Source organism: Pelobates fuscus, chromosome 1 (genome assembly GCF_036172605.1).
Source record: "Pelobates fuscus isolate aPelFus1 chromosome 1, aPelFus1.pri, whole genome shotgun sequence".
In the NCBI taxonomy this organism is placed as follows: Eukaryota; Metazoa; Chordata; class Amphibia; order Anura; family Pelobatidae; genus Pelobates; species Pelobates fuscus.
Genome location: NC_086317.1, coordinates 405003167 through 405027276, shown reverse-complemented (window position 1 = coordinate 405027276; position 24110 = coordinate 405003167).

Below are 24110 nucleotides of genomic sequence, written 5' to 3'. Positions count from 1 at the left end.
CCTCCACTGTGCTGGACAAGCCATGCGGTCAAGCAGGAAGTTAATTCTTATTTGTATTGATTGGTCAAGAGAATGTGCGGGTGGAGCTTAATATGGGAGGAGTTATGTGCTTATATAAGGAGCCTGCACTATTGTCCGGGGCTCAGAACTTGTTGTATTTTGGTGACCCTAGTCCCTCTGAGTCCCGATCGGTGATCCAATAAAGAATCTCTTCCTTCCTGAAGAAACCTGTGTCCATCTCTCTGTGCTTCGCTTCCGTCAGTTTCTCCGGTATCATTTGGTGCATTGGCCGGGAAGCTCATCGTTCAACGGTAGCTGAGAGGCAGAGGCGTGAGACGGTCTATCTTTGCCCACGTTCTCTACGGCTGCACCCCTGAACTTCTGCGTGGACCTCCCTTCGTCTCGGCGCCACTGGTCTGTTGTCCAGGAGATCATCGGCCTCTACGTAAGAAGTGCTGGGGTGTCCCCGTCGATGAGTGCGAACTCAGGTTCAGGAACGAGGAGGTAAGATAACTGCTGTTTTAGACGGCAGACCCACTAGGGGTATACCGATTGTGCGGTAGGCCCATAAGGGGTTATTTGTGTATGGAATCTGCCCCCTCTGTCGGAGGGAAGGAGCGAAGGCGCACCGCTCAATCGAACGCTCTTTAGTCAGACCGTTTGATTTGGTTAGTCAGGCGGGGTCCTGTGTAAATAGCCCTAGCCGGACACCGGTGTCTTGTCTAGACTAGCGTGCTAGGGTGTATATTACGTTCGCTAGGTCGGAGGGACCGGGAGACTAAGCGGCGCCTGTGTAAATTCGGTTCGCTAGCTCTCAACCTATCTTGGCTAAGTGGGAAGGCGTGTAAATTTGGAACCCACTAGATTTTTGATAGTAATCGACTAAGAGGCGCCTGTGTAAATTCGGTCCTCTAGCTCGCTATATGTGGTGCTTGGGCAGTGTGGCTAACCAAAACGGGTGTATATAGTTTTAGGTAGTCCATTCAAGGTACTGGCCAATAGTTTAGTTGGGATTGTAAATGTGATAAAGATTGTTTAGTAAAGTGTATATCTTGTTAGATAGCGCGAGCTCAGCCGTCTAGCGAGAGTGTTAATAGTGTGTTGCTGTATTATAGTGCACGGTACCATAACCCTGTATATTTACTGACACTGTATATAAGTACTAATCATTGTCGTCCATTGCATGTTTAACACCATAACCACTAATAATTGTATTGTGACCTTAACTTGTGCTTTGACCTATGCTAACCGTACTGTAACCGCTATTTGTAAAAGACGATGTTACTGGGGTGTGTTATAGACGGGTAATTCGTATATAGAGAATTATAGCGTGGGTGACTGTATAGTTTCGCCAAAGGGCATAATATTGATTATCTAGTGACTGGTGTAACAGCTGTGTGTACGGGAATTCCCTGAGTGTTTATTGTGTTATCGTGTACGTTTCACTTGGTAACTGTACCACGTGGTGCTGTTGCCAGAGGAAACGGGTGTGACTGTTGAATAGTACGCGTGCATAGTATTCGTTGTCAGCGACGTTCCATTGATAAGTATGGGCGCGTCGCAGTCAACGATTCCGGATCCCTTAGGTTGTATGGTGAAGAATTTTAAAAAGGGATTCAAAACTTGTGATTTTGGGGTTAAAATGTCTCCTGTACGTTTGGTCACTTTGTGTACTAGGGAGTGGCCTACTTTGGTTGCGGCATGGCCGCCACGTGGCAGTTTGGATCCAACTCTGGTACAGCGCTTACACGTGGCTGTATCGGGTAGGCCTGAACTTTACGGCCAGTTTCCTTATATTGATTGTTGGAGACAGGCCGTAAATGACTCGCCAAAATGGATTCAGACATGCCACGAGGAGCAATGTCGCCTCATGGTGGCTAGGACTTGTTTGTCCACTAGGACTGGTGTTAGGCCCATTTTGGACACGCCCCCTGAGTCCGAGATCCCTTTGCCGCCCCCTTACTTTCCGTTAAGAGGAAGTGACGCAAATGCAGGAAGTCCTGCAACCCTTCCCTCATTGCCCTCATCCACTTCCGCTTCCTCCTCCAGTACAGAATCCACCCCCTCTCGTACTAAATCTCCCCTTCCGGAACCAGAGCCAATCCCCATTAGATCCGAATATCCTGATTTGGCGCCACTTCAGACTTCCGGTCAAGCTTCTTCTAGCTCGGCTCGAAGTGTTTTATTTACTACCTTTTCCCAAAACCAAGCTCCCACATCCTCATGCCCTATTTCTCCCCGACTGGAACCCATAACTGACGCCCCTCTACGTAGCCCCATACAAACCCGACAACTGACCGGTACCCAACAATTAAAACATTATCAGATGCCTCTTCGTCTGAATCCCGGGTCAGCCTATATCGATGCCGCAGGCCAAATGGCACATGCTGACCCAGTCTTCGTATATGTCCCGTTCACGACAACCGATCTCTTAAATTGGAAGACCCACAATTCCTCGTATACTGAGAAACCACAAGCTATGACTGATCTGTTCACCTCAATAGTACAGACACATAACCCGACATGGGCTGATTGCCAGCAGTTATTAATGACTTTGTTTAACAATGAGGAAAGGACAAGAATTAATCAAGCGGCCATTAAAGCGCTAGAGGATAAAGCCCGTACTTTGAATCAAGCCAATCCATCAGCATGGGCCGCAACACATTATCCCAACACCGATCCCGATTGGAATGTAAATGGTGCTGATATGGTTCAACTCAGAGCCTATAGAGACGCTATAATTGCTGGCATGAAAGCCGGAGGAAAGAAAGCCATTAATATGTCGAAGACAGTTGAGGTGATTCAGAAAAGTGATGAAGCGCCCAGTGTCTTTTATGACCGATTATTGGAGGCATACCGCTTGTATACCCCCTTTAATCCGGAAGACGCAGATAATTCCCGAATGGTGAACTCCGCCTTTGTCAGCCAAGCTTACGGAGATATTAAGCGCAAGCTACAGAAGTTAGAAGGGTTTGCAGGTATGTCCATCACCCAACTAATGGAGGTAGCGAATAAGGTGTATATGAATAGGGAAACAGAAAGTAAGAAAGAGGAAGAGCGCAAGATGCGTAAAAAGGCAGATATGCTAGCGGTAGCGATCGCAGGCGTAGATAGACGGGGCCCAGATAGAGGCGATAGTAGATGGAGTAGGGAGCCTTTGAGTAGGAATCAGTGCGCGTATTGCAAGGAAGAAGGGCATTGGAGGAACGAATGTCCACAAAGAGAGCAGTACGAGAGAGACCAACCCAGGGCAGGTTACGGAAACTTTAGAGGCAGAGCGAGAGGTAGAGGAGGCCCCGGAGGGAGTAATGGTAATAGAGGGAGCAATGGGAACAGAGGAAGTGTTAGGGAAGATAGGTATTTCCCAGCAGCGCAAAGGTCCCGCGATAGAGAAGGCAGGGACTTTGTAGGATTGGCTGACACGGTCATGGAGGACTATTGATACCGACCGGGCTCCATCCCCCTTGGTCGAGCGGAGCCTATGGTCGATGTATCAATAGGGGGAAAAAAGAGTGCGTTCATGATCGACACTGGTGCTGAACATTCAGTGGTGACTAATCTAGTTGCTCCTCCATCTGGAAGGACTATTACTGTAATAGGAGCAACTGGAAGAAGTGCTGAAAAACCGGTTCTTAAAAGTCGACTCTGTACATTGGGAGGCCACGTAGTAAAACATCAATTCCTTTATATGCCTGAATGTCCAGTCCAATTGCTGGGACGTGATATGCTATCTAAATTACAAGCGCAGATTACGTTCCTACCAAATGGAACAACATCCTTAAAGTTTAATGGACCTTCAGGTATTATGACATTATCCGTACCAAAGGAAGAAGAGTGGCGACTTTATACAGCGTTGACTAGCCAAAACCCTAGGAGTGATGAGTCCTTATTCAACATACCAGGAGTTTGGGCAGAGAACAACCCACCAGGACTGGCCCGCAATATTCCACCTATTAAAATTGAACTAAAACTTGGGGTTTATCCAGTAAGCCTAAGACAATACCACATCCCGCAGAAGGCTAAGAAGAATATCCAATCTTATCTGGATAAGTTCATACGGTATGGTATCCTAAAATTCTGTACTTCCCCCTGGAACACCCCATTGCTGCCTGTTCAAAAGCCCGGCTTGCTTTAATTCCGGGCGGGGCTACTTACTTTACAGTCTTAGACCTCAAAGATGCCTTCTTTTGCCTCCGAATTGCCGCAGAAAGTCAATGTATTTTCGCTTTCCAATGGGAGAACGCTGTAACGGGCTCAAAACGCCAAATGACCTGGACAAGACTGCCCCAAGGGTTTAAAAATTCACCTACCCTATTTGGTTCAGCTCTAAGTCAAGATCTACTGGATTTCGAGTCCATCCCAGGAGAGTGTGTATTGTTACACTATGTAGATGACTTGTTGATAGCAGCAGTTACAAAAGAAATCTGTCAGCAAGCAACGCACAATCTACTACACATTCTCTGGAAGGCAGGATACAAGGTGTCTAGAAAGAAGGCTCAGTTGTGTTTGCCAACTGTCAAATATCTGGGATTCCATATCTCTGAAGGTCAAAGAATTATGGGGCCCGAGAGAAAAGAAGCTGTGTGCCAAATACCGATACCCAAGAATAGAAGACAAGTGCGAGAATTCTTGGGGGCAGCAGGCTTCTGTAGGATATGGATTCCCAGCTACGCGATACTGGCAAAACCTCTGTATGCAGCTATCAAAGGTACAGAGCACGACCCCTTCCTATGGACTCAAGAACAGCAAACGGCATTTGAAGATGTGAAGAAGGCTTTGATGAGTGCCCCAGCATTAGGTCTACCTGATCACACACGACCATTCTACCTGTATGTACATGAGCAAAGAAGAATGGCTGTGGGAGTATTGACACAGTACTTGGGATCATGGCAAAGACTTGTTGCCTACATGTCTAAGCAATTGGATGCAGTGGCCAGCGGACTTCCACCTTGTCTAAGAGCCGTAGCTGCAGCCGCCCTGCTAGCAGCTGAAGCCGATAAACTCACTCTGGGTCAAGAACTTTATGTACGAGTCCCACATGCAGTACAGACGTTGTTGGATTACAAAGGAAATCATTGGTTTAGTAACAGCCGTATGACCAAGTATCAAGCAATGTTGTGTGAAAACCCAAGAGTGCATTTAGAGACTGTAAACACCTTAAATCCAGCTACCCTTTTGCCACAACCTACTGAAAGTCAACATGATTGTTTGGAAGTAATGGATGAAGTATTTTCAAGTAGACCCGATCTTCGTGATTTTCCCATCCAGAACCCCGATGTTCAATATTACACCGACGGCAGTAGTTATGTGAAAGAAGGGATCCGCTATGCAGGATATGCAGTAACAACGATAGACAAGGTGATAGAAGCTCGGCCACTGGCAAAAGGAACATCAGCACAAAAGGCAGAATTGATAGCACTGACACGAGCGTTACAATTGGCTGAAGGTTTAAGAGTGAACATCTACACGGACTCCAAGTATGCGTTTTTAACCACTCATGCCCACGGAGCTTTGTATAAAGAAAGAGGACTATTGAATTCAGAAGGCAAAGAAATCAAGTACGCAGCTGAAATCCTACAACTATTGGAAGCAGTGTGGGAGCCGAGAGAAGTCGGTATTATACATTGTCGAGCGCATCTGAGAGGAGATGGTGATGTAACCAAAGGAAATCGCATGGCAGATAGTGCAGCTAAGCGTGCCGCTGAATCGGGAAGACAGGAGTATGTGGGGCATATAGCTGCTCTTATACCAACTCCACTGTCTCAATGGACTCCAGTTTATACAGCTCAAGAAGAGGAGTGGTTAAAGACTGAACCTGGAAAGTATTTGGAGAACAAATGGTATCAGCTAGAAGATGGAAGAATAGTCATTCCAGCATCACTAGCGGTAGAAATTGTCCAAAACTATCACAACGGGACACATTCTGGGAGAGACAGCACAGAAGAATCTCTCAGAAAACATTTCTACATACCAAGATTGTCCAACTTGACTCAGGCCATTGTACGAAGATGTGTAACGTGTGCTAAGAATAATGCAAGGCAAGGACCAGTAAAGCCACCAGGAGTCCAGTTTATGGGGGGACTCCCCATGTCCGATTTGCAAATTGACTATACAGTGATGCCTAAATCTGGTGGACATCGCTACCTGCTGGTAATTGTGTGCACCTATTCAGGCTGGGTAGAAGCATGTCCTACTCGTACAGAGAAAGCAGGAGAAGTTGTGAGATTCCTGCTACGAGAAATAATACCCCGATATGGACTACCCTGCTCTATAGGATGGGACAATGGTCCAGCTTTTGTTCATCAGTGCCTACAACAACTGACTCATATGCTTGGTATAAAGTGGAGGCTTCATACGGCATATAGACCCCAGAGTTCTGGTAAGGTAGAGAGAATGAATAGAACTATTAAGAATCAGTTGGCTAAAATGTGTCAGGAAACCCAACTTAAGTGGAACGTTCTCTTGCCCATAGCTCTATTGCGAATCGCAGTACACCTACCAGAAGGATGGGCCTCTCTCCTTTTGAAATCATGTATGGGCGACCACCTCCTGTACTTGGTAACTTAAGGGGGGATTTGAGTCAGTTGGGAGAAGGAATTACCCGGCAGCAGGTTGTAGAGTTGGGTAAGACTATGGAGGAGGTACAGAAATGGGTACAAGATAGATTACCTGTGAATATTTATCCCCCAGTTCATAGTTACCACCCAGGAGACCAAGTGTGGATTAAAGAGTGGAATAATGTACCGTTAGGGCCCAAGTGGAGAGGTCCTTATGTTGTTCTTTTGTCTACCCCTACAGCGATAAAAGTAGCCGAAGTGACTCCGTGGATACATCACTCCAGGATTAAACCAGCAGCAGTCGATTCTTGGCAAGTTACAGCAGATCCAGAGAATCCCTGCAAGATCCGGTTAAAGCGCACGACTCAGTCGGAGTGACAAGGAACCTTGTGGATTACAAATTTTATTGTTTCAGAGATTTGGTAAGTGAGTGAGAAGGCCATAATAAAGCCTGTCCGCTCACCGACGTATAGTATATAAGCCAGGAAAAGTCTCGAAGGGACCCCTGTGAAGACGAGCAGAACTCCATTCCCTGCAGCCCTTACATCCTGGAAGCTGAGGTGCCTTCGCACGGACGAAGACTGAGGATGACGACGAAAGACGTGTTTATGATAATGTTTTTATATGTGTATTTTTATATTCAGGAAGGTAGAGGTACCGACACTCCTAGCTGTGAGGTATGCATTAAGACTACAAGAACAGGTAACCATATTTCCCAAACCCTAATTTGGCATTCGCAATACGAGTGTAAAGGAGATGTATCAAGATGTAGATACCTAAATATAGAATATAGTGTGTGCCATTTAGGAGTAGGAGAACCTAAGTGCTTCAGTCCAGAGTATCAACCTCGTACAATTTGGTTGACTCTCAGGAATGGAGATCCTCAGGGGACCCTAATTAATAAGACGGTATTAGAATCCGTACACTCTTCGGGTGTTCTGCTATTTGATGCGTGTAAGGCGATATCGAGTGGTAGAAAGCCGTGGAATGTATGTGGGGATCTTAGATGGGAGAGGACGTATGGGTCTAACGATAAATATATTTGTCCCAGTAGTAAAAATAAATATGTGAGTCCTAGATGCCCAAATAGAGATTATAACTTTTGCCCATATTGGTCTTTTGCGGGGTGGGCAACTTGGGGACAGACAGTAGACAAGGACATGATTGTGACTAAGTTGCCTACCAGCCCATATTGTAAGTCTATGGAATGCAATCCCATCCATATACTTATAAATAACCCCGACAAGTTCTTAGATAAATATGGTAATTTATTTGGGTTTCAAATATATGGGACGGGTTTAGATCCTGGGACAGTATTGTTTATAGGGATAGAGACTGATACGGTATCCTCCCAGACTCATCAAGTATACCATTCCTTTTATGAAGAGTTGAGCATAGATAATAAGATCCCCCATAATGCTAAAAACCTGTTTATTGATTTAGCCGAGAGTATTGCCGGTAGTCTTAATGTTACCAACTGCTATGTGTGTGGAGGTACTAACATGGGAGACCAATGGCCTTGGGAAGCAAAGGTGGTAATGTCCGGTTCTGAGGCAGTTGACCAATTAATATCTACACAAGCCGATTATCATATGAGTGTTAGAGGTAAATCTGAGTGAAGATTAAAGACCTCCATCATAGGTTATGTTTGCATAGCAAGGAAAGGAATAATACTTCTGTAGGAGAATTAACTTGTCTAGGGCAAAAAGCTTATGATGATGATACAAAGAATACAACTTGGTGGTCGGCTTCAAATGTCTCAGAACCATCTAACCCATTTGCTAGATACGCCAATTTAAAGGATGTGTGGTTTGACCTATCCATCACATCTACCTGGAGAGCCCCAGCAAATTTGTACTGGATCTGTGGTAAGAAAGCCTATTCGGAGTTGCCACAGGACTGGGAAGGGGCATGTGTGTTGGGTATGCTCAAACCATCCTTCTTCTTGTTACCTATTAAAACAGGTGAGACTTTAGGTGTTAAAGTGTATGATGTGAATCATAGGAAGAAAAGGGGACCCATAGAGATAGGCACCTGGGAAGATAATGAATGGCCTCCCCAGCGTATTATAGATTATTATGGGCCAGCCACGTGGGCAGAGGACGGTACCTTTGGTTATAGAACCCCAATTTATATGCTCAACCGTATTATAAGATTACAGGCGGTGGTTGAGATCATTACTAACGAGACATCACAAGCGCTCAATCTTCTAGCGAAGCATAATACCAGGATGAGGACAGCAGTATACCAAAATAGATTAGCCTTGGATTACCTTTTGGCAGTAGAGGGAGGTGTATGTGGGAAGTTTAACCTGAGCAATTGCTGTCTTCAAATAGATGACGAAGGGCAAGCAATAGCTGAGCTTACTAGCCATATGGTTAAACTAGCGCATGTGCCTACTCAGGTATGGAAAGGGTATAATCCAAGCAGTTGGTTTGGTAGCTGGTATGAGTGGTTTGGAGGGCTTAAGGCAGTGGTAGGTGGAGTCCTACTGATTTTAATGTTGTGTCTACTCCTGCCGTGTCTTATACCCTTAGTAGTTAGGTCTGTGCAAAGCCTGATAGAAAATATAGCAGAGAGGAAGGCTGCTGCACAGATAATGGCAATTTATAAATATAAGGCTCTAGATCTCTAGAACCAATGCAGGAAGATGAGTGTTGAAGATTCACATCATAAGATAAGTCTGGTCTGGTTCAAGGTAACTTGCGGTGTATGCAAACTAAGGTTAAGTGATGCCTCAAGTAATTGTGAAATATCAAGAGGCATCAAAGGGGGGAATGTGGTGGAATCTAAAAATAAATTTAGTGGGCCGAGATTACCACGTGGCATGTGTACGTGCATATGCTGACGTATCGATCAGTTGGTTGCACGAGGCAAGATACGATCAGTAGTGTACGGAGCATGTGCAAAAATACAGGATGTAGTATTCCCCTCCTCCATTGTGCTGGACAAGCCATGCGGTCAAGCAGGAAGTTAATTCTTATTTGTATTGATTGGTCAAGAGAATGTGCGGGTGGAGCTTAATATGGGAGGAGTTATGTGCCTATATAAGGAGCCTGCACTATTGTCCGGGGCTCAGAACTTGCTGTATTTTGGTGACATTAGTCCCTCTGAGTCCCGATCGGTGATCCAATAAAGAATCTCTTCCTTCCTAAAGAAACCTGTGTCCATCTCTCTGTGCTTGGCTTCCGTCAGTTTCTCCGGTATCATTATTGCACCACAGTACGAGGTAGGTGAACTTACGTTTTAATGGCCATTTGAGTGGTAATAAAAATCTATTACTATTGAAGTGTGCACAGTGGTTTGGGATAAGGTGCATGTAGCGTTTAATTTGTTTTTTAACTATGTATTTGGGCTAATGAATGCTATAGCCATTGCTGCTGCCCTCGAGAAATGAGAGTTTAAAGGGACACTCCAGGCACCCAGACCACTTCTGCCCATTGGAGTGTTTTTTTTATAAACTGCAATAATTACCTTGCAGGGTTAACTCAACCTCTAGTGGCTTTCTATTAGACAGCCACTAGAGGGCACTTCCTGGATCATAGCACAGGAAACCTGTGCTAGAGGGTCGCTGGATGTCCTCACGCTATGTGAGGACCTCCAGCATTGCTAATTTCCCCATAGGAAAGCATTGAAAAGCATTTTCGATGCTTTCCTATGGGGAACTCTAATGCCGCGCATGCGCATTAGGTCTCTCCGGCCAGTGGGCGGGATCAGTCTTGCCCACCGGCCGAAACAATCACAGGGAGGAGCGGCGCGGAGGAAGAAGCAGCGATCTGGGACATCGTCGCTGCCTCAGGTAAGTGACTGAAGGGGTTTTCACCCCTTCAGCAACCGGGGATTGGGGGGTGGGAGGGAGAGGGAAAATGCAGTGCCAGGAAAACGGATTGTTTTCCTGGCACTGGAGTTTCCCTTTAAGGGCTGGGCTTAATTTTGTGTGTTTGTAGTTTTTACATATCAGCAACAGAGCTATTGCAGCCTGTTACTGTTAAATGGAAACTATAGTGCCAGGAAAAAAAATAGTTTTTCTGGCACTATAACTCCCTATAGTCCCTCCCTCCCAGTTGTGCAGAAGGAGTTAAAAAAAATCTTCTGTCACTTATCTTCTGGCACCGATGTCCCTCGGATTCTGTCTCAGCTCCTCCCCTGCAAGGGAGACCTAATGCACATGCGCAACAATTATTGCAGTTTATCAATAACTGCAATGATTACTATTACACGGTTAAGAGACCTGTGAATATGCCCCCAGACCACTACAATGAGCTGAAGTGGTCTGGGTGCCTATAGTGTCCCTTTAAGGGTCAGAGCTAACATTTCTAGTTCGCAAGTGAAATAGGCCACCAGCCTTTCTACAGCGCCAGGCACAGATATAGCCCAAGTGGCAACAAATAATGTACAACTTACGGGCCTGAGTACTCTCCACACATCGTCCAGCACCTTTCGGGTGTTTGGTACAGAACACACTAACACGGTGCAGACCACCACATCCATAGAGGCATCGGGCACTTGGCTCATGTTGTCTGCAGAAGCCACCACAAAACTTTCAAACTTCAGATTGTCACTTTCTGCTTGGCTTTTGCTAAAATATTATTGTAAATTTGGGTTCAGGTCGAGGCAAGTTATTTTGCAGCCATTTGGGTAGAATTTGAAGTCAAGGAATTTTCAAAGTCAGAGAGGTTGCCGAAGAGATCCCTTTTAATGTCCTCTAGGGATTTATTGTACAGTTCAGTAAATCTAAGTAAAACAACCTGGAATAATTTCTTAAAGGAGCACTATATGGTCAGGAACACAAACATGTATTCCTGACCCTATAGGGTTAAAACCACCATCTAGCCACCCTGGTCCCCTCATGCCTCCCTAAATTAGTAAAATTGTGCTTGTATTCAAGCCTGAAGCTGCTGGCTTTGTCACTGTTTCTTTTTTACCTGCCCACTGCCTGCTGACAGCAGAAGCGGTAGCCTGATCCAATCACAATGTTACCCCATAGGACTGGCTGAGATTGACAAAGAGGCAGATCAGAGGCAGAGCCAGCATGGTTCAAACACAGCCCTGGCCAATCAGCATCTCCTCATAGAGAGGAATTGAATCAATGCATCTCTAGAGGAAAGTTCAGTGTCTGCATGCAGAGGGAGGAGATGCTGAATGTTTGGATGCATTTTAGGCAGCCATGACCCAGGATGGATCTCTAACAGCTATCTGAGAAGTGGCCAGTGAAGTTATCACTAGGCTTTAATGTAAACACTGCATTTTCTCTGAAAAGACAGTGTTTACAGCAAAAAGCCTGTAGGTAATGATTCCACTCACCAGAACAAATTCAATAAGCTGTAGTTTTTCTGGTGACTATAGTGTCCCTTTAATGATTTTATCCGATGACCAATTGGAAAACTGGAATGTGCACCCTCTAAATAAGGTCTTTTAGCCCCCAGAGAACACTACACACCTATAATTGGGGTTATCACTATACTCAGGAGCTGGAAAGTGTTAAAATACCACCATTTGAAATACCCTAGGGTGTCTAAATATATGTCAAAAATATATGGTATGATGGGGGTAAATTACATTGACTGGCTTCAAAAATGTCCTAAATAGGACATGGGTGCATGATGACCATCTGTTAAAATTCCAAGTTGTAAAACTAGAATGCGCACCCTCTAAATAAGGTCTTTTAGCCCCCAGAGAACACGACACACCTATAATTGGGGTTATCACTATACTCAGGAGCTGTTGCTGAACACATATTGGGGTGTTCGTTGGCAGTAACGCTTAAAGTTCTCCATACATGTATTCTTAAATTGTTACGTGTGTCAAAAATTTGGCATGGATAGGTGGTAAAATGGTTGCATGAAAAGAGTCAAAATACCCCAATTTTAATACCTTAGGATGTCTTCTTTTAAAAAAAATATATACATGTGAAGGGTTATTCAGAGATTCCTGACAAATATCAGTGTAACAATGTAACTTGCGTTAATTTTCAAAAAAACAATGGTTTGGAAATAGCAAAGTGCTACTTGTACTTATTGCCCTATAACTTTCCAAAAAAAAAGCTAAGAACATGTTAACATTGGGTATTTCTAAACTCAGGACAAAATTTAGAAACTATTTAGCATGGTGTTTTTTGGCGGTTGTAGATGCGTAACAGATTTTGGGGGTCAAAGTTAGAAAAAATTTGTTTTTTTAAAATCCTTCATCATATTTTATATTTCTTTTTATAGTAAATTATATGATATGATGCAAATATTGGTATCTTTAGAAAGACCATTTAATGGCGAGAAAAACGGTATATAATATGTGTGGGTACAGTAAATTAGTAAGAGGAAAATTACAGCTAAACACAAACACCGCAGAAATGTAAAAACATCCCTGGTCCCAAACGGTAAGAAAATTGAAAAGTGGTCTGGTCACTAAGGGGTTGATCTAACTTTGTTATTGATTTGAGCCAATGCTCATTAACCCGTTAATGACAGATGACAGACCCGGTCCATCATGCTGGGGAAGTACTTAACGCCGGATGACGAACCGGGTCCATCATGCACTTAAATTAACCCCAGATCACCACAATCGCGGGGTTAACGCTCCTTCAGTCTGCCTCGGTATTTGAGGCAGACCAGGAGCATCCGATCGCGCTGTCCCTGCAGCTCTGCTCTGACAGGCTGTCAGAGCGAACACATGTGCTGCAGAGCCTCCTGATCTGCCTCACTGTGCTTCCGCGGTCAGTGTGAAGTGCAGAGAGACGGATCAGTGCTTCTGATCTTCTCCCTGTTAAAAAAAAAAAAAAAGTTAAATCCCACCCACCCTTTTCCCTGCTTTAATAAAATTAACCCCTTCCCTACCAATTGATCACTGACTACAGTGATCAATTGGTAGGGACTACAATACTCGTATATCCTGTATTCCTACACTTGCTCAGTACACTGTTGATTGTATCTTAGCTACGTGTAACTCATACACCAACATACACATATGCTACGTGGAAATCTCGGCCTGCTTAATTAATTTTTACCGAGATTCCACCACATACCCCCCTTTGATGCTTCTGATATTTCACAATTCCAGATGCATCACTTAACCATAGTTTGCTTACACCTCAGGTTTCTATGAACCAGACCAGACTTTGCGACTCCCTAACGATATGAATCCCTCAACATTCCTCTTCCTGTAATAGTTCTCCCTGAATTAGAGCCTCATACCTATATATAGCCATTATGTGTGCAGCAGCCTTTCTCTCTGCTATATTCTCTATAATGCTCTGCACAGACCTAACTACCAAAGGAATCAGACATGGTAGGAGAAGGCACAGCATCAAGATTAGCATGACTCCACCTACCAATGCCTTAAGTCCTCCAAACTGCTCATACCAGTTACCAAACCAACTACTTGGATTATACCCTTTCCATACCTGGGTAGGCACATGCGCTAGTTTAACCATATGGCTAGTAAGCTCAGCTATTGCTTGCCCTTCATCATCTATTTGAAGACAACAATTGCTTAGGTTAAACTTTCCACATACACCTCCCTCTACTGCCACTAGGTAATCCAAGGCTAATCTATTTTGGTAAACGGCTGTCCTCATCCTAGTATTATGTTTCGCTAGGAGATTGAGCGCTTGCGATGTTTCATTGGTAATTATCTCAACCACTGCCTGTAACCTTATAATACGGTTGAGCATATATATTGGGGTTCTATATCCATAAGTACCATCCTCTGCCCACGTAGCTGGCCGATAATAATCTATAATACGCTGGGGAGGCCACTCATTATCTTCCCAGGTACCTATCTCTAGGGGTCCCCTTTTCTTTCTATGATTCACATCATATACCTTAACTCCCAAAGTCTCTCCTGTTTCAATAGGCAACAAGAAGAAGGATGGTTTGAGCATACCTAACACACATGCCCCTTCCCAGTCCTGTGGTAACTCCGAATAGGCTTTCTTACCACAGATCCAGTACAAATTTGCTGGGGCTTTCCAACTCGATGTAGCAGATAGGTCAAACCACACATCCTTTAAATTGGTATAACTTGCAAACGGGTTAGGTGGTTCTGAGACATTTGAAGCTGACCACCAAGTTGTATTCTTTGTATCATCATCATAAGCTTTTTGCCCTAGACAAGTCAATTCTCCTACAGATGTATTAAACATTATTCATTTCCTTGCTATGCAAACATAACCTATAATGGAGGTCTTTAATCGCCACTCAGATTTACCTCTAACACTCATTTGATAATCAGCTTGAGGAGATGTTATCTGTTCAATTGTCTCAGAACCGGAATACATTACCTCCTTTGCTTCCCAGGGCCATTGGTCTCCCATATTAGTACCTCCACACACATAGCAGTTGGTTACATTAAGACTACCGGCAATACTCACGGCTAGATCAATAAACAAGTTCTTAGCATTATGGGGGATCTTATTCTCTACACTCATCTCCTCGTAGAAAGAATGGAAAACCTGATGAGTCTGGGCTGCCACAGTATCGGTCTCTATCCCTATAAATAATATTGTCCCAGGATCCAAACCTGTCCCATATATCTGGAACCCAAATAAGTTTCCGAACCTATCTATAAACTGTTCAGGATTATTAATAAGTATATGGACTGGGTTACACTCCATAGACTTACAATATGGTTTGGTAGGCAACTTATTAACAATCATATCCTTATCTACTGTCTGTCCCCAAGTTGCCCACCCTACACAAGACCAATATGGACAATAATTATAATTCTTATTTGGGCATTTTGGATCTATATACTTGTTCTTACTACTGGGACAAATATACTTATCATTGGACCCATATGTTCTCTCCCACTTAAGATCCCCACATACATTCCACTGTTTTCTACCACTTGATATCGCCTTACATGCATCAAATAGCAGAACACCCGAAGAATGTACGGTTTCTAGTATTGTCTTATTTATTAGGGTCCCCTGTGAGTCTCCATTCCGAAGGATCAACCAAATTGTACGGGGTTGATACTCTGGACTAAAACACTTAGGTTCTCCTACTCCTAAATGGCATACACTATAATCTATACCTAAGCATCTACACTTAGATACATATCCTTTACACTCATATTGTGAATGCCAAATAAGGGTCTGGGAAATATGATTACCTGTTTTTGTAGTCTTAATGCAAACCTCACAGCCAGGTGTGTCGGTACCTCTACCTTCCTGAATAATTAAAAACACAAATATACACATTATCAGATGCATTTCTCCTGACATCTTTATCCTAATTCTTCGTCCTTGCAATGGCACCTCAGCTTCCAGGATGTAAGGGCTGCAAGGAATGGAGTCCTTCAAGTCCTCTCTTCCCTTCACAGAGGTCCCTTCAAGACACTCTGGCTATGTAACGTGGGTAGGTGGTCAGGCTTTATTATGGCCGTCAAAACACCTACTTGCTCATCTCTTTGATTACTCTAGAAGTCCCAATATCTCCTCGTTACACGCTTTAACCAGATCTTGCAGGGATTCTCTGGATCTGGTGTAGCTTGCCAAAAATCTACTGCTGCTGGTTTAACCCTGGAGTGATGAATCCACGGAGTCACTTCAGCAACCTTTATAGCTGTAGGGGTAGACAAAAGAACAACATAAGGACCCCTCCACTTTGGCCCCAACGGTACACTGTTCCACTCCTTTATCCAAACTTGATCTCCTGGATGATAACAATGGACAGGTGGATAAATATTCACAGGTAATCTATCTTGTACCCATTTCTGTACCTCCTCCATAGTTTTACCCAACTCTACAACCTGCTGCCGGGTAATTCCTTCTCCCAACTGACTTAAATCCCCCCTTAAGTTACCAAGTACAGGAGGTGGATGCCCATACATAATTTCAAAAGGTGAGAGACCCATCCTTCTGGTAGGTGTACTACGAATGCGTAACAGAGCTATTGGCAAAAGAACATTCCATTTAAGTTGACTTTCTTGACACATCTTTGCCAATTGGTTCTTAATAGTTCTGTTCATCCTTTCCACTTTCCCAGAACTCTGAGGTCTATATGCCGTATGAAGCTTCCACTTAATACCAAGCATATGAGTCAGTTGTTGTAGGCACTGGTGAACAAAGGCTGGACCATTATCCGATCCTATAGAACATGGTAGTCCATATCGGGGTATTATTTCTCGCAACAGAAATCGCACAACTTCTCCTGCTTCTACCCATCCTGAGTAGGTACACACAACTACTAGTAGGTAGCGATGTCCGCCAGATTTAGGCATTACCGTATAGTCTATTTGGAGATCGGACATAGGGAGTCCTCCCATATACTGGACTCCCGGTGGTTTCACTGGACCTTGCCTTGAGTTGTTCTTGGCACATATCACACATCTTCGTACAATGGCTTGAGTCAAGTTGGACAATCTTGGTATGTAGAAATGCTTCCTAAGAGATTCTTCCATGCTATCTCTTCCGAAATGTGTCCCGTTATGATAATTCTGGACAATTTCTACAGCTAGCGATGCTGGAATAACTATTCTTCCATCTTCTAACTGATACCAATTGTTCTCCAGGTACTTCCCAGCTTCAGTCTTTAACCACTCTTCTTCTTGAACTGTATAAACTGGAGTCCATTGAGACAGAGGGGTCGGTGTGAGAGCAGCTATACGTTCCACATACTCCTGTTGTCCTGATTCAGCGGCACACTTGGCTGTATTATTTGCCATCCGATTTCCTTTTGTTACATCACCATCACCTTTCAGATGCGCTCGACAATGTATGATACCAACTTCTTTCGGTTCCCACACGGCTTCCAGTAGTTGTAATATCTCAGCTGCGTACTTGATTTCTTTACTCTCTGAGTTCAGTAGTCCTCTTTCTTTATACAAGGCTCCGTGGGCATGAGTGGTTAAAAACGCATACTTGGAGTCCGTGTAGATGTTCACCCTTAAACCTTCAGCCAATTGTAACGCTCGTGTGAGTGCAATTAGTTCTGCCTTCTGTGCCGATGTTCCTTTTGACAATGGCCGAGCTTCTATCACCTTGTCTATGGTTGTCACTGCATATCCTGCATAGCGAATCCCTTCTTTCACATAACTACTGCCGTCCGTATAGTACTGGACATCAGGGTTCTGGATGGGAAAATCACGAAGGTCCGGTCTACTTGAAAACACTTCATCCATCACCTCCAGGCAATCATGTTGACTCTCAGTAGGTTGTGGCAAAAGGGTAGCTGGATTCAAGGTATTAACAGTCTATAGATGCACTCTCGGGTTTTCACATAACATAGCGTGATACTTAGTCATGCGGCTATTGCTAAACCAATGATTGCCTTTATAGTCTAGCAACGTCTGTACTGCGTGTGGGACTCGCACGTAGAGTTCCTGACCCAGAGTGAGCTTATCAGCTTCGGCTACCAGCAGGGCGGCGGCAGCTACGGCTCTTAGACAAGGTGGAAGACCACTGGCCACTGCATCCAATTGTTTGGACATATATGCAACAGGTCGTTGCCATGATCCCAAGTACTGTGTCAATACTCCCACAGCCATTCTTCTTTGCTCGTGTACATATAAGTACAATGGGCGTGTATGATCAGGTAGACCTAATGCTGGGGCGCTCATCAATGCCTTCTTCACATCTTCAAATGCCTTTTGCTGTTCGGGGGTCCACAGGAAGGGATCGTGTTCTGTACCTTTTATAGCCACATAAAGAGGTTTCGCCAATATCGCATAACTGGGAATCCATATCCTACAGAAGCCTGCTGCCCCCAAGAACTCTCGCACTTGTCTTCTATTCTTGGGTATTGGTATTTGGCATACAGCTTCTTTTCTCTCTGGCCCCATTATCCTTTGACCTTCAGAGATATGGAATCCCAGATACTTGACAGTTGGCTGACACAACTGGGCTTTCTTCCTGGACACCTTGTATCCTGCCTTCCAAAGAATGTGCAGTAGATCATGTGTTGCTTGCTGACATATCTCTCTTGTAACTGCCGCTATCAACAAATCATCTACGTATTTTAATAGTACACATTCTCCTGGGATGGACTTGAAATCCAGTAAGTCTTGACTTAAAGCTGATCCAAATAGGGTAGGTGAATTCTTAAACCCTTGGGGCAATCTTGTCCAAGTCATCTGGCGTTTCAAGCCCGTTACAGCATTTTCCCATTGGAATGCAAAGATACACTGGCTTTCCGCAGCAATTCGTAGGCAAAAGAAGGAATCTTTGAGATCCAAAACAGTGAAATAGGTAGCCCCGCCCGGAATCAAAGCAAGCAGGTTATATGGATTGGGCACAACTGGATGTATACTTACTACCGCATCATTGACTGCTCTCAAGTCCTGCACAGGGCGATACTCATCTGTACCGGGCTTTTGAACAGGCAACAATGGGGTGTTCCAGGGGGAAGTACAGAATTTTAGGATACCATACCTTATGAACTTATCCAAATAAGATTGTATGTTCTTCTTGGCCTTTTGTGGGATGTGATATTGTCTTAAGCTCACTGGATACACCCCAAGCTTTAGTTCGATACGAATTGGTGGGATATTACGAGCAAGTCCTGGTGGGTTATTCTCTGCCCACACTCCTGGTATATTGAACAAGGATTCATCACTCTTAGGGTTTTGGCTGGTCAACACTGTATAAAGTCGCCACTCTTCTTCCTTTCGTACAGATATTGTCATTATACCTGAGGGTCCATTGAACTTCAAAGATGTTGTTCCGTTAGGTAGAAATGTTATCTGTGCTTGTAATTTCGACAACAAATCACGTCCTAGCAGTTGGACTGGACATTCAGGCATATAAAGGAACTGGTGTTTCACTATGTGGCCTCCCAATGTACAGAGTCGACTTTTAAGAACCGGTTTATCTGCACTCCTTCCAGTTGCTCCTATTACGGTGATAGTTCTTCCTGAAGGAGGAGCGACTAGGTCAGTCACCACCGAATGTTCAGCACCAGTGTCAATCATGAAAGAACTCCTTTTTCCCCCTATTGCTACATCGACCATAGGCTCCGCTCGGTCAAGGGGGATGGAGCCCGGTTGGTATCAATAGTCCTCCATGACTGTGTCAGCCAAACCCACAAAGTCCCTATCCTCTCTCTCACGGGGTCTCTGCGCTGCTGGGTAATATCTATCTCCACTAACACTTCCTCTATTATTCCCACTATTTCCTCCAGGACCTCCTCTACCTCTCGCTCTACCTCTATAATTACTGCTATATCCTGCCCTAGGTCTGTCTCTCTCATACTGTTCCCTTCGTGGACACTCACTTCTCAGATTCCCTTCTTCCCTACAGTACGCGCATTGGTTCCTACTCAAAGGTTCCCCATTCCACTTATTCTCAGCTTTATCCGTTCCCCTATATACTTCCTTTTCCCTTCTATCTACGCCTGCGATAGCTACTGCTAGCATATCTGCTTTCCTACGCATCTTTCGCTCTTCCTCCTTCTTCGTCTCTGTCTCCCTATTCATATAGACCTTATTTGCTATTTCCATTAGTTGGGTTATGGACATCCCTACAAACCCTTCTAACTTCTGTAGCTTGAGCTTTATATCTCCGTAGGCTTGGCTGACAAAGGCAGAGTTAACCATTCGGGAATTCTCAGGAGCCTCTGGATTAAAGGGGATATACAAACGGTATGCCTCCAATAATCGGTCATAAAAGGCACTGGGCGATTGATCACATTTCTGCAATACCTCAGCCGTCTTAGACATATTAATCGCCTTTTTTCCTCCGGCTTTCATGCCAACAATAATAGCGTCCCTGTATGCTTTTAAATGGGTCATATCTGCGCCATTGACATTCCACTCCGGATCAGTATTTGGATAATGTGCTGCGGCCCATGCTGCTGGGTTGGCCTGATTTTGTGTACGGGCCACTTCTTCCAGCGCTTTAATTGCCGCTTGGTTTATCCGTGTCCTTTCCTCGTTGTTAAACAATGTCATAAGCAGTTGCTGGCAATCAGCCCAAGTGGGATTATGTGTCTGGACTATGGAGGTAAACAAATCCGTCATGGCTTGAGGTTTATCGGTGTATGAGGAGTTATGGGTCTTCCAGTTAAATAGATCAGTAGTAGTGAAGGGAACATAGACGAATACAGGATCAGCATGTTGTAACTGGCCGTCACCGTTAATATGTGTCGGGCCTGGTGTCAGTCGGAGAGGCATTTGATAATGTCGGGGTTGGAGGGTACTGGTCAGTTGTCAGTGAGTAAAATATTCCGGGCCGGGCTAGGAGGAGCCTGACCAGGAACTAGATATGACGTCAAATCTGGATAGGTGGGGTTAACGGAGGTAGGTACCGGAAGGGGAGGGTTTAAAACAAGAGGGCTGGGCTCTGAGCTAAAGGAGGGGGTAGGTGGGGACAACGGGGCAAGGGGAGTAGCGTTACCAACAGCACCTCCTCTTCCTCTTCCTGTGGAGGAGGAGTAAGGGGGCGGCATGGGGATCTCGGATTCAGGAGGCGTGTCCAAAATGGGCGTAATTACGGCCTTAGTGGACAAGCGAGTTCTAGCCACCATGAGGCGACATTGTTCCTCTTGGCATACCCGGATCCATTTTGGCAAGTCATTTACGGCCTGCTTCCAACAATCAATATACGGAAACTGGCCGTAAAGTTCAGACCTACCTGATACAGCCACGTGTACACGCTGTACCAGATTAGGATCCAAACTGCCACGAGGCCATTCCCTACTACATAAAGTAGTCAGGCGTGTTGGAGACATCTTTACCCCAAAATCATACACAGTGTATCCCTTTTTAAAGTTTTTCAACATACATCCTAAGGGATCCATAACCGTTGAATCTGAAGCACCCATACTAACAATGAAGCGTCGTCTCCAACAGAAACTAATAAAACACACTTCCAACGGTCACACCCGTTCCCTTGGCAACAGCACCACGTGGTACAGTTACTAGGTGAAACGCACACAACAAAACACTCAGGGAATTCCTGTACACACACAGCTGTTACACCAGTCACTAAATAACTATTACTGTGCCTTTTGGCGAAACTATACAGTCACCCACGCTATAATTCCCTATATCTGAATTACCCGTCTATAACACACCCCAGTAACATCGTCTTTACAAACAGTAGTTATAGTACGGTTAGCATTGGTTAGAGTACAATTTAAAGTCACAGTTCAATTAGTAGTGGTTATGGTGTTAAACATACAACATAGACGACAGTTATTAGTAGTTATTTACAAAATCAGTAGTTATTATACATGGTTATGGTACCGTGCGCTATAATACAGTTACACACTATTCACACTCTCGCTAGACAGCAGAGCTCACACTATCTAGCAAGATATACACGCTACTACAACAATCTTTAACACATTTACAATTCCCAACTAATCTATTGGCCAGTTCCTCGATGGACTACCTAAAACTATTTACATCCGTTTTGGTTAGCCACGCTGCCCAAGCACCACATATAGCGAACTAGAGGGCGGAATTTACAACAGCACCCTCTTAGTCTATATACTCTATCAAAAATCTAGTGGGTTCCAAATTTACACGCCTTCCCACTTAGCCAAGATAGGTTGAGATCTAGCGGACCGAATTTACACAGACGCCGCTTAGTCTCCCGGTCACTCCGACCTAGCGAACGAAATATACACCCTAGGACGCTAGTCTAGACAAGACACCGGTGTCCGGCTTGGGCTATTTACACAGAACCCAGCCTGACTCCAAACCAAAATTAAACGGGCTGACTACAGGGCGTTTAATTGAGCGGTGCGGTGGAGGGGGCAGATTCCATACACAAATAACCCCTTATGGGCCTACCGCACAATCGGTATCCAATACCCCTAGTGGGTCCACCGTCTAAAACAGCGGTCGTCTTACCTCCTCGTTCCTGAACCTGAGTTCACACTCATCGACGGGGACACCCCAGCACTTACTACGTAGAGGCCGATGATCTCCTGGACAACAGACCAGTGGCGCCGAGACGAAGGGAGGTCCACGCAGAAGTTCAGGGGTGCAGCCGTAGAGAGCGTGGGCAAAGATAGACCGTCTCACGCCTCTGCTTCTCAGCTACCGTTGAACGATGAGCTTCCCGGCCAATGCACCAAATGATACCGGAGAAACTGACGGAAGCCGAGCACAGAGAGATGGACACAGGTTTCTTCAGGAAGGAAGAGATTCGTTATTCGATTCACCGACCGGGACTCAGAGGGACTAATGTCACCAAAAAACAGCAAAGTCTGAGCCCTGATCATACAGTGTAGGTCCCTTATACAGGCATGTAGCTCCTCCCATAATCAGTTCAACCTACACATACTCTTATCCATCAACCGAATAGAGACTAAATTCCTGTTTGACCACATGGCTTGCCCAGCACAATGGAGGAGGGGAAATACTTGTATATCCTGTATTCCTACACTTGCTCAGTACACTGTTGATTGTATCTTAGCTACGTGTAACTGACTAACTGATACACCAACATACACATATGCCACGTGGAAATCTCGGCCTACTTAATTTATTTTTACCGAGATTCCACCACAATGGGGCTGGCACACATTTTCTTCCAGGGCTGCTTTGTATCCCCAGTCTGGCCCTGCAAAAAGAGGCCGAGCATAGATGTTATTACAATTATGCCCCTCCCCTTTGGACATTTTTTTTCGTGTATATGTGTGCATCAGTGCATGGCAATGTATACATCCCGGAATTCCAATGTTAACACTGCACACAAATACAACCCTGCATTCCAATGCCAACACTACACACAAAAGAAACCTCTGCATTTGAACGTCAACACTGCACACAAATACACCCCTGCATTCCAATGCTAACACTGCTTACAAATACACCCCTGCATTCTGATGCTAACACTGTTTACAAATACACCCCTGCATTCTGATGCCAACACTACTGACAAATAAACATCTTCATTCCAACCCAAACACTGCACACAAATACACCCCTGCATTCCAATGCTAACACTTCTTGCAAATACATCCCTGCATTCCAACGCTAACACTGCTTATAAATACACATGCCACAGTCAGTGTGGATGGAGCAGGGATATGAATCGTGTCATATCCCTGCTCCCTGTATTCCTCACAGCGTGGTGGCGCCATAGTCATGAGGCTTAGTGATGACAAAAATTATGATAAAATTATATATAATACAGAAATACATAATGAAATGTATTTATGTAGAGCCAGGAAGAATACATAACATTGTTATAATGCATAGAAGCTTATTAACTCATCTTTTTTGTACAGATGAAAAAAGTGTAGGGTTAATATCCATATCCTTCCTATCTGAAGTCAAGAAGGAAAGATAATAAAAGCTTATAACATCCAGTTTGCTGCCAAGATCCTGTCATGTCATGATTCCATTTTATTCTAGAAGTTTGGTCCTTAGGGGGTTAAACATTTTTGGCAGCTTTTAAGTAGTTCTGTGCCTGCACGCTAGAAATACATTTGTATAAAGTTAGAGGGAAAAAAATATATTTCCATATACAGACTAGAAAGACATGGAACAAGGTCAGTTGTTATGGTTGGAATAAACAACAACAGGAATAACCTGGCCGGGTAAGGATTCCAGAAATATTCAAAGTCAGAAATAAGCTGGGTCAGGATACCAGAAAAACGCAAA